Source organism: Hibiscus syriacus, unplaced genomic scaffold, assembly GCF_006381635.1.
Source record: "Hibiscus syriacus cultivar Baekdansim isolate YM2019G1 unplaced genomic scaffold, ASM638163v2 tig00117000_pilon, whole genome shotgun sequence".
Taxonomy (NCBI): Eukaryota; Viridiplantae; Streptophyta; class Magnoliopsida; order Malvales; family Malvaceae; genus Hibiscus; species Hibiscus syriacus.
In genome coordinates, this window is record NW_024063516.1 from 211,660 (window position 1) to 223,930 (window position 12,271).

Consider the following 12,271-nt stretch of genomic DNA (forward strand, 5'->3'; position numbering starts at 1 on the left):
GGTGGTAATGGTAAAGGCAATTCTTTTTGCCCTTCCTTCGTATGCAATGCAATCTTGTGTCTTACCTAAGAAAATATGTGATGAGATCGAACAATTGATCCGCAACTTTGTTTGGGGTCACTCTGCCGGTAACCGTGGAACTCACCTAGTTAATTGGGAGGCCATTTGTAAGCCTTTGGATCATGGTGGTCTTGGTTTAAAGAAGATCCATGAGCAAAATATGGCTTATTTAATGAAATTGGGGTATTGTATAATTGCCGAACCGGAGGATATGTGGGTGAAGGTCGTACGGTCAAAGTATGGTGTTGTTAATGATGTTCCAGAGTCAATTAAAAAACAACGTTGTTCTCTGCTCTGGCCTGGAATTTCGATGTGCTGGGATCAAGTTAAAAGCAGCATAGTGTGGCTCCTAGGGAATGGGCGAAGAACGGATTTCTGGAAGGACATCTGGCTTGACCAAATTGGTCCGTTAGAAGCGGTTCGAGTAACACATGGACAGGAGATATCGCAGACGGTGAAGGTTGCTGATATGGTCACGTCGGGAGAGAGCTTCAGGTGATGCTGCCAGGGGGATTCAGGTGATATCATCACTAGTTTCGCATTTGCTGGAATGTTTAGCGTGCAGCTGGAGGGTGCAGTTTGTTCACGTCGTCTGCAAAGGCAATAAAGCGGCGGATTGCATGGCGAAGCTTGCTTGGGAGTGGCAACATGGCTTAAAGATTTTTTACTCTCCGCCGGGTGAGGTTCGGCCTATTATCCAGGAAGAACACCGGATCGAGGATTAGTTGTGTGTTTAGCTCTTTTCATTAAAAAAAAAAAACCATAATTTTGCATGTGCATTATGCGCTACCCTTTTGTCATGAAGGTAGTGGTAATAAAAACACAACATTCGGAATGTATAGGAATGTTAAATACACAAGGAGAACATTTAAGTTGAGCAAATTATTAGCGGACAGCGAAAATATATGCACTGCCCGGTACTCCATGGCTTCAGCAACAGAATCACTTTTCTTTCCCAAAATCACTACTGAAATGTGCACTTGATTCCAGTTTCTTGGCTTCATTCAATTTTCTTACCGCTGCAATTTAACCACAGAGAAGAAAGCCCACCTCATTAGCAGTTAATCCATTTTTTTTAATTATCCATTCCAGATGGTTCTAGTGCACATAAGCCAAATGAAATGACAATCTTCCAAATTTCATGGTTATATATACCTTCATGAAATCTTCATGGATGACATAATCGCGTTCTGCACGGATTACTGACATTCCAGCTTCCGTCCAAACATTTCGTAGATCGGCACCATTATAGCCCTACAGCAATGGTTACAAAAATCATATTAGTGATGAAGATTACAGCCATGAAAAAGAAACAAGCCACACTTTTGACTAACCTCAGCTAGTTTAACAACAGCCTCATAGTCAATTTCACCATGCTTGGCAATTCCAGCGGCTTGAATCTTAAGGATTTCCATTCTTGATTGCTCATTTGGCAATGGAATCTCTATCTTTCGGTCTAGCCATCCAGGGCGATGAAGTGCAGGATCTAGAACATCAGGTCTGTTCGAAGCCATGATCATTTTAACCTACATGAAACAATTAATTGATAATTGATTTTGGGTTTGAAAACATAAAAACAAACCAGAGTACCAGGCAGCAATGGAGGATGCAACAGGAGAACTTTGAGCTCCAGTTCATAAATGCTTTAATGTGTTTTTTAGAAAAAGGAACATATAATTAATCTCCCCAGGCACACACTTTATAATATCAAGTGGTAGGCCAGTTTTCCAAGGATCATAAAAGAGATGTTATAATACCGCAGTGGGTAAAATGGAATATAAACCACACTGGATAAAACAATGACCAAAGGCACTAAGAACTTTTACAAAAGCAAGCTAACAGGATACGCCACTCTTTACCCACTTAGTGACCTAAACCATACAAAATATAAAGATTATGCAAACTATGGCATGTAGAATATCTGCTTTAGATTACAATCTTGAACTATGTTTATGACCAAACTGTGTACCTTCCCGAGTGAATCAAATCCATCAAGCTGGTTAAGTAACTCCATCAGTGTTCTCTGTATTTCACGGTCAGCACTTGTTCCCTCACTGAAACGGCGCCCACCAATGGCATCAATCTCATCCATAAAGATGATGCAAGGCTGATAAATATGAAACAACATAAGAATGACATTAACAGATACAAAGAAGCATAAAAGCAACCATTCATATCTCCAGGCTCTAACTTGGTGATCACGTGCATATCCAAACATTTCTCGTATCAGCCTTGCACTTTCTCCTATGTACTTGTCAATTATTGCACTTGAAACAACCTGAATTCAAATGAAAAAGGTATAATGCAATCATTCAAGGTCAGGATGAGAAAACCACCAAGGTAAGTTAAAGGTACAAAAATACCGACCTTTAAGAAGTTTGCATCGTTATTACTTGCTATTGCTCTGGCTAGCAAAGTCTTGCCCGTACCAGGAGGTCCATAGAGGAGGGCACCCTGCAAAGAAAACAAGAAAATTAAGATGATCCTCAACCATATATCACTTCACCACAGCATTCTTCACCTGTCAAATACACAAAAGCATACCCACTGCAATTCAGGAATCAATGAACACAAGAAGCAATAATCACCTTGGGATGTTTAATCCCAACTCGAAGGAAAAGTTCAGGATTCATGAGAGCAAGCTCAATAGATTCCCTAAGCTCTCGAATTTGATCAGATAAACCATCAACAGCTGAATAGCTGACATTACCAGGGTCTTCGTGCAACATATTGTAAACAACCGTCTTAACCTGTGAGCCAAAGATGTAAATAATGTCAGATATCTGCAAAGAAAACTTGCTTTCATGTCATGAATACAATTGAACTAATTAGGATGCCAATACTTACCTCACGTGGAAGGGCCCGCTTTATTGTTAGTGTTGTCATATCAAGAACTACTCTAGTTCCTGAAGTTAGCTTCTCCTTATCAACTTTGCTGCGGCAACCAACCACATAACGAGGGCCACTGCTTGCTTTAACAATCACTGGAAAGTCATATAAACATCCAATTTTATAGTTACAATCAATTCTAAAGAAAAATGAAATGAAAAAAAAGCCTAAAATTCAAATGCAAAAACTCTGATGCCAGACTCTGCAATTTTATAAATAAGAATAATTATATAAACTTTAAACACTTCGAATGCAAATATGGAAGATCCTTAGCCACTGGGACTAACAATAATGTATTGGCATCAACACTAAAAGACAAAAAAGGGGGGGGTTACAGCGTTCATTATCAAGAGGCCTGAGAACTTCTCCTGTCCGACACTCTGAAGAGACTTCAAATCATCTTCTGTTTTGTTAAACTCCTTCTTAGCAGCTCTCAGGTTCTCCCTAGCTAAACATTCAAACAAGTCAAAAACCAAGTCACGCATGCGCTATATTAATAAGATAAATAATTGATCTTCAAACGATTAATACACCTTAAGTAGCCAAAGGCGACAAACATTCTTTTCTTTCGTTTCTTCTTCCTCCTTTATTTTATTAGAAAGCAAAAATTTCAATTTCATCAAGACATTGGAAAATGATACTAAAATAATATATTAATATTAAATATACAAAATAATAATATTTTGAGTGTTTATGCTTGAAGTGAAAAGTTCGTAAAATAACTTACGAAAAGTCAGTCCGTAAGTTTTTTTCCAGAAAATGCAAAGGAATTTTAGTTGACCAGGAAAATGAATTACATTGACCATCTGTTTTCCGCAACAAACACTGGAAAATGAGGAAAATGTTTTTCGAAAACCTAATTACAAACAAACAAACAGACTCTAAGAGTTTTATTAAAATCAAGAAATAGATAAGATATTAACAGAAATAATCTAAATACTAATAATTTCCCTCTTCAAATAAAACTTTTAGCTGAAATGCAAGAAGAAAGATATAGTAGATGGTTCGATCCCTTTTTACATGGTAAATCATTTTGTTTTTAACCACAATTTCACAGTATAAATTACCCATATCTTCAGCTTCGTGTTGTCATAAGGAATAGACCGTGTTAACCTTGAGACCTCTTCTATTAAACTCAAAATCTTTCATGAAAGGATCAGAAGCATACAAGAAAGCTTTTAGCTTTTCACAATTTCTTCCAAGGAATCATACCCGTACTGGAGTAAGCATGAGAGTCACACTACTTCTGCGAGCTAATTTAAGTCGAATTCCCATACAAACTTATCCTTACCACCTATGACGGATGACCGCGAGTTTACAACTCAACTCGAGTATACTAGAAGAAGAATGATGGAAGGAATCGTAAACTCCCAATATGTAACGGTATATTTGGAATTTTGAATCGAGCTAATTTAAGTCATAAGCATTTTTTTCTATATCTTGATTACAACCCTCATTGTATAAAAAAGAATAAACTTAAACGTAAAAAGAATGAAAAATGGTACCATAGCATGAATATCTACTGTACTTTAAAATGGTACCAATTTAGGAGTCACAAAACTGCAGAATGTTGAAAGATACTACTGGATGATGAAGGCACTGAAATGCGGCAAAGTTTTTTAAGAAACAGAGTGGCGCTTTGCCTTCTGCAGTACTTCCTTCAGAACCTTAGCCATTCTTTCCGACATTTGATGCTCTAAAAACCTTTCTTTCACCCTTTCATATCCCTCCTTCCCCATTGTCAGCCTCTTCTCCACATTTGTTGCTAGTTTCACAATGTTTTTTGCTAGGGGCATCACGCCTTCTTTGCCAGCAGGATGCAACAAGCCTGTTGTCCCGTTTACCACTATCTCTGTGGTGCCACCGGCTGCAGTGCCCTGAATAATATAATAACCAATTAAAGAAAATAAAAGTGATTACATTGCTGTGCTAAAATGAAAAAAAATGAGAAGTAATAGATTGCAAAAAAAAAAGGAAATCCTATGAAATACCACAGGGCATACCAGCACAGGAAGCTTAAAGGTCATAGCTTCTATTGTTATCCTTCCGAAACATTCTCCCCAGGCCTAAATGTGACAGCAACTTGTAAGCTTAGGCAGCAAAGCAAAACCAAGGCATGATATTTTAATGATTTCAGACAATGGGAACAAGAGTGAAAGCTATATAGTACAAAATATGAGTCAACGGTACCACAACCAGTAATGTTTGCAACACAGATAAACAACATGGTTATTCAGAGAATACCTGAGAATTTTGAACAAGAACATCAATAGAAGCCAGATAGGGAGCTACAGTCGGGGTTTTATTAACAAAGTGCACTCAATATTATTCTCTGATACAAAGTTACGCAGCTCCGTTTCAAACTTTGTCTGAGCATTCATGTCACTTCCCACTATCGCTGCATGAATTGCTGGCACCTATAGTTTTCTCTCTTGGATCAATTTCAAACTTTAATGAAATGAATGAAGAAAAGGTCCTGACCCTTCCCGCGGGAAACACCTGTTGGTGCTCAGAAGAGGTTCAATTAGTAAAGCAGGCTATAAGCATAACGAGGGAACATAAACTATAACAGCTTCTTACAACATTTTGCATAATCTAACTGCTCAGATTTGAGAAAGAACACAAAAGTATTTACAAGAACATGAACACAAGACAACATGAGATGTGGTACCAAGGAAAATGGAGGAAGAAATTGGCAACTGATGGGAGCTCTAAAATATAAACCACAATTATATTGAAAATACTCATCTAGAAACTCATTGAAAATGAAGAAATAATGGACTTATGGAAACAAAGTTGCTAGAAATTCTATGCTGGTAAGAAGAGGATTGGATATTAATATTACCCACACCATTAATTCTCAGAAAGGCAAAAAATACCACTTTGAAACACATTCAAACTCGGATTTAAACTTGGATTCAGATCAGAAACCTTCGTCCACATATTCACTATTTTCAACTTTAGACCACAAAATCGAACTAGGATTTTAATCACCAAGGAATCATTGCAAGTATGTGTCTGATTTATAAGAGCAAAGGCTAGATCTTCACTTCGCACTCCAAGAGATTCACGAACATGCTCACAGAGAATCCTCTTGGCAACTTTATTTTCAGACACTTCAATTAGTTCCTTGCTGTTTCCCAAGTGAACAACATATGTTTCAGGCATTTTAATCCTGTAAAATAATTTGTAAAATTAGAACAAACAACCAAAACAGCTAAAAATAAAGTGAAACGCAGATTTAAGTTATGGAGTCTGTATGCAAATTGCTGAACTATATTTTGATATAACAAATTAATCCAAAATGTTTTTGGATTTGAATTAAATTTATTCAAAGTTTTCAAAAATAATTCAAAGTTTTCAAAAATAATTCAAAGTCCATTAAAAATGAATTTGAGCACAAAACTGATTTTCAACGTACGTAGTACCAATACTGCTCTTACAGTATAGATGCTATATGAACAATATCGACATTGTTCATGTGGTACCGATACCATAGGTAAGAGAAGTATCGATACTCTCTAAGTAGTATCGATACTACCAGTATTGCTCAAATTCCAGAATGTAAAATTGGTATCGATACCCAAAGGGGTACCAATACTACTTTACATAGTAATATGATACCATAAGCTTAGTATCGATACCGTCTGGCTCAACGGCTAGTTTTATTTAAATATTACAAAGGTAGTACCGATACTCCCTATAAGAGTACAAATACCCTCTGTACTGGGCAATTTATTTTAGCAGAAAAAACATCCTCAAATGGCTAGAAATCATCCCAAACGGCTAGAAACGGTCACAACCTCATTCCAACATATAAATACAAGTTCAAGACACTTGAAGAATGATTATAACACCTATTCAAACAATCAAACACAAGAGAAGAGTTTTTCATTCTTATTTTACTTTCTCTTGTAAATATTGTGTTTTTGTGAGCTTTATTTTGTAAACTCTTTCCTTTTTAGAATTTTTTTTTTATATTTTTCCTTGTAAAAGAGTTTTGGTTCTAGCTGAGCCTGTTAAAAACTAGGGAGTTGTGTAAAGGTAATCTCTTTGTCATTGAAAAAGAAATAATAAATTAGTGGATTTGTTAGAAAATCCTTAGAGAGGGGCTAAGGTAGTGGATGTAGACTTGGTTAAGAAGTCGAACCACTATAAATTCTTGTGCAAATTTTTCTATCTCTTTATTCTTCTTACTCTCCATTCTCAAAAACCATTTCAACCCCCCTTAGCAAATTATTTGGTTGTCCAAATTGAGCTTCGACAATCCCAACAATTTGTATCAGAGCTTAACTCATTAAAATGTTTAACAACTTTGAGACGGTCCTAGAAGAAGTTCTACCGATTCCTGACGTAATCGACAAGAATATAGTTTCGACCTCTGGCTCTTACTACATTAAAGACTCTCAACTGGTCAACAAATCACCTTACTTCAATGGAGCAAATTATGCCTATAAAAGAATATAACGAAGCTCTTCATTCAAGCCAATGATCTAGGAGCTTGGAACTCAATCATGAAGGGATACTCTATTCCACTCGGTGAGATGGATTATTAGAGTGATGGAGAGAAGAAGAAGTTCCAACTCAATGTCAAGGCTATGCACATTCTCTTTTGTGCATTAGACCCAGATGAATATGGAAAGGTCTCTTCTTATTCCAATGCCAAGGAGATATGTGACAAGCTCCAAGTTACTCATGAAGGAACCAATGAAGTGAGGAAAACCAAGATAAGTCTTCTCAACCATAGCTACGAAAATTTTAAGATGAAACCGGATGAAGACATCAAGCTATGACAGATAGATTTTTCGTGATAGTCAACGGTCTCAAGGGATTTTGGAGAAGTAATCCTTAATGAGAAGCTTGTGAGGAAGATGATATATTCTCTTCCAAAGTCTTAGCAATTAAAGAAGACGACGATCATTGAGGCTAAGAATCTAAAGTCTCTCACTCTTGATGAGCTTATTGGTTCTCTTCTCACTCATGAGTTGATGGTGAAACAAGAGGAAGAAGATGAAGAGAAGCAAAATAAGAAGAATGAGGAGGTAGGCATTGCCTTCAAATCCACCAATGAGAGCAATCAAGATTTAAATGAAGAGGTGGATGAAGACGATGATGAATAAGAAGAGATGACCAAGCTCTTCAAAGATTTAAGAGATTCATAACTTCTAGGGAAGTGAAGCATGGATTGAGCAAAAAGAAGAGTCCCTCGGTGTGCTTCGAATGTCAAAGAACGGGGCATGTCAAGTATGATTGTCCCATTTTAAAGAAGAAGAGATCAAGTAAAAAAGAAGGCATTTATGGCAGCTTGGAGTGATGAAGACGACTCCAATGATGAAGATGAAGTAGCCAACCTATGCCTCATGGGCATCGAATAAGATTCAATGGTAACTTCTAACTTTAGTGAATTAGATTCTTATTCTTTTGATGAGTTACAAGTTATTTATAATGAGTTGTATTTGGAATTTGAGACCATGAATTCCAAATATAAGAAATTAATTTCAAAACTTAAAGTTGAAAATGATTAAGTTTTGAAAGAAAAAGTTGATTTTGAAAAATAAAATGAATTTTTAAAAAATGATTTAGAGCTTTCAAAAGTCAAAATCAATGATTTAGAAAAAGAAAATCTTGATTTGAAAGTTAAGCTTGAGAGCTTAACAAAAGAAAAAGAATTAATTTCTAAAAACAGCTCATTATGTTTAAAAGAGACAAAATGCTCACATTTCCATATTCATGGTTATTTGGAACATATTTGTCCCATAAAGAAAAGAAAATATTTTAAAATTAAAAAAGTATGGGTTCCCAAGGGAATAATGGGCATTGAAACTAAAGTCTAAGGATCCAAAGCAATTTGGATACCAAAATCTACTTAAATGTCTCTTGTAGGTGTGTGAGAGAAATGGTGATGAAAGTGACGATACTCAAATGCTCTAGTCACACTTGAAAAGGAATGAGTAACATCTAAGTTTAATGCTTTTGTTTTTTGATTATTTGGTTGCTCATTTAGGTTTATGCATGCACGAGTTTTGATTTTAAATGATTTTATGTTTTCTATCTCATGTATGTTGAAAAATGTGTTATGATGAACATTTTCTAAGGTTTTAATGATTTTTTATAATTTTTAGTTCATCATAGTGAATTTTAGTCAAAATTGGTTTTAAATGCAAATGATATCTCTCTAACAATTGATATCAAATTTTCAAATGCTTTGATTTTACAAATTTTAATTTTTAACCTTAATTTAAATGTTTATGCATGTGGTTTAAAATGCAAATGATATCTCTCTAATAATTGATATCAAAATTTTCAAATGCATAACATTTTGGATAACTTTATGCACATGAACTCAATTTCAACAATTGGTATTGCATAAAGTATTTTAGCATTGAATATATTGAATTTCGTGGGTTACTAACATGTTTGTTTATCTTTGTTGAAATTTAATTTCTTTTAGTGTCATGCTCTTTAAAGTCAAATTTTTGTTTGGAATGTTTTTATTAAGAGGAAGCTTTTGATTTTTAAAATGATTTTGTCAATTTTAACACTTACTCTTGAATGTTATTTTTGAACTTTAAAGTTGAATTATTTTTTATATAACAAAAAGGGGAGAAGTATGAGTTTGAAAAAAATTCAATTTCTCAATGAAAAATAGGAGTTGAACATTTTTCAACAATTGATATTTGTTTTATTAAATATTTTATTAAGGAAGAGTTTTGCAAAAAAACAAATTTTCAATTATTTATTTATATCAAAAAAGTGGGAGATTGTTTAACTATATTTTGATATAACAAATTAAGGCAAAATGTTTTTGGACTTGAATTGAATTTATTCAAAGATTTCAAAAATAATTCAAAGTCCATTAAAAGTGAATTTAAGCACAAAATTAATTTTCAACGTACGTAGTACCGATAATGTTCTCACAACATCGATACTATATGAATAGTACCGATACTGTTCATGTGGTACTGATACCCTAGGTAAAAAAAGTATCGATACTCTCTAGGTAGTACCGATACTACCTGCCTTGCTCAAATTTCATAATGCAAAAATGGTACCGATACCCAAAGGGATACTGATATTATTTTACATAGTAGTATAAATACCATAGGCTTAGTATCGATAACGTCAGGCCCAACGGCTAGTAACTACTAGTTTTATTTAAATATTACAAAACTAGTATCGATACTCTCTATAAGAGTACCGATACCCATGTACTGGGCAGTTGATTTTTGCAGAGAAAACATCCTCAAACGGCTAGAAATCATCCCCAACGGCTAGAAACGACCCTATAAGAGTACTGATACCCTCTGTAATGGCAGTTGATTTTTGCAGAGAAAACATCCTCAAACGGCTAGAAATTATCCCCAACGGCTAGAAACGACCAACACCTCATTCCAACATATAAATACAAGTTCAAGACACTTGAAGAATGATTATAACACCTACCCAAGCAATCAAACACAAGAGAAGAGTTTTTCATTCTTATTTTACTTTTTTTTTATAAATAATATGTTTTTGTGAGTTTTATTTTGTAAACAACTTCATTTTTAGAGGTTTTCTTTGTTTACATCTTTTTCCTTGTAAAGGCGTTTTGGTTCTAGCTGAGCATGTTAAAAGTTAGGGAGTTGTGTAAATGTTATCTCTTTGTCCTTGAAAAAGAAAGAACAAATTAGTAAATTTATTATAAAATCATTAGTGATGAGCTAAGGTAGTAGATACATACTTGGTTGAAAAGTCGAATCACCATAAATTTGTGAAAATTTTCCTCTCTTTATTCTCCTTACTCCCCAATCTAAAAAACTATTTCAACCCCTCTTAGCAAATCATTCGGTTGTCCAAATTGAGCTTCAACAATCCCAACATAAATTCTACCATCCACATATCTCACAAACATTGTAACTGTAGCATTAGCATACAGTAAAATCTTGAAACTTGTAGTAGATAGTATAAAAACCATTACCCTAATCGTTCCTTTGTCCGGTTTTTCCAGTAAAGTGTTGTGATCTGTGAATCAATCATGGCACCTCCAACAAAAGGGAGTTGCTTAACATATTCCAGTTTGATGTAATGTTCTCGCATTTCATGAATCCACCAGAGAACCTTTGGAAGAACATCAGCAACATGTTCTTTAAGAACAGCATCCAGCCACTTTCCAGCAACTGCAGTATTCAAAACTATCAAATCAGCCTTAAGAGCAGTGTCCACAGCTTCTTGACCTCTGGCAGAAAAAACCTGACAAGTGTAGGAAATCCCAAAAGTTTAGCACAACATTTGAAATTGAAGAAGGAACAAAGCGAAGAACAAAAACAATTTCCTGAACTCCTCGATCCAAACTCTTGTGTTCTAAACTGTAAACGATGTCATCAGATTCGGTTGGTTTCTTGTTATTACCCAAACAACGTCGGCGCCAACTCCTCTTAGCAGAAATGCCAGTTCCATTAACAATAAAGTCCCACCGGAAAGGGAAAGTTCGTGAGAGACTAAGAGAACGAGTTTTGACATCATGAAATCGAGAGGATTTTGAGTCGGTGCTTCATCATTGGGGTTAACTTCATTGTAGGCATCCCCTTCTTCTTCTTCTTCGTGTCCTTCCCTGACGAAGTGGCTGACATTGTTACTAGATCTGTTGCTGCAAGAATCGAAGGTGGATCTTATGAGGAAGGCTATCAGCGTGATAGAGAAAGGAGTAATAGAATCATCAGTGGCCATCTCTTTTTCTGCTGGCTTGTAATCCATGAGCTCGATTGCCTTCAAATTCTTCCAAATATTGCTAGCTTCACTAATTCGCTACTGCTTCGATCTATAAATAAATATCAGCAGGGACTTGCGAGAAGTCGAGAACTGTTCTGAGAGTTTACAATGATTACACCGTTTGATTCGAGGACACGTGATTTGCTCATTCGCTTCACTGGATGAAGAAGCGCGTCGACCAAAACCATGAGCCCAGCTCGGCCCGCGTTTGTCGGACGGTAAATTTAGCGGGCTTTCAGTTTAGGATTTGCCATTTTAAAACATCCAGCTTTATTGGGCTATTTAGATCTCCATCCATTCTAGTGAGCTGGATATTTCCCCATAACATAAAATAAAAACATCCCATTTTTTTAATTCTAGGATTTGAAAAATAAATTGTTGTTATTTTAATAATAGAGAGTTAACCATATCAATAAAAAACATTTAAAATCTTTGGTCTAATTCTGCTCCCACTCTCCGTATTTCATAAACACTTGAAATTTAGCCCCTCTACTCTTTTAACCTAAAATTGAAGTCTAATTGATAACACTATTCAAGAACATTGATTATGTGACATTTTGTTCCTCTATTTTAT

At 35.4% G+C, this 12,271-nt stretch overlaps 2 pseudogenes; both read right to left on the reverse strand.

Moving 5' to 3' along the window:
• Positions 1-1,143: 1,143 nt before the first annotated feature.
• On the reverse strand, positions 1,144-3,434 carry LOC120194713 (annotated as a pseudogene).
• A 558-nt stretch (positions 3,435-3,992) lies between these two features.
• LOC120194676 lies at positions 3,993-11,757 on the reverse strand (annotated as a pseudogene).
• Positions 11,758-12,271: the final 514 nt, after the last annotated feature.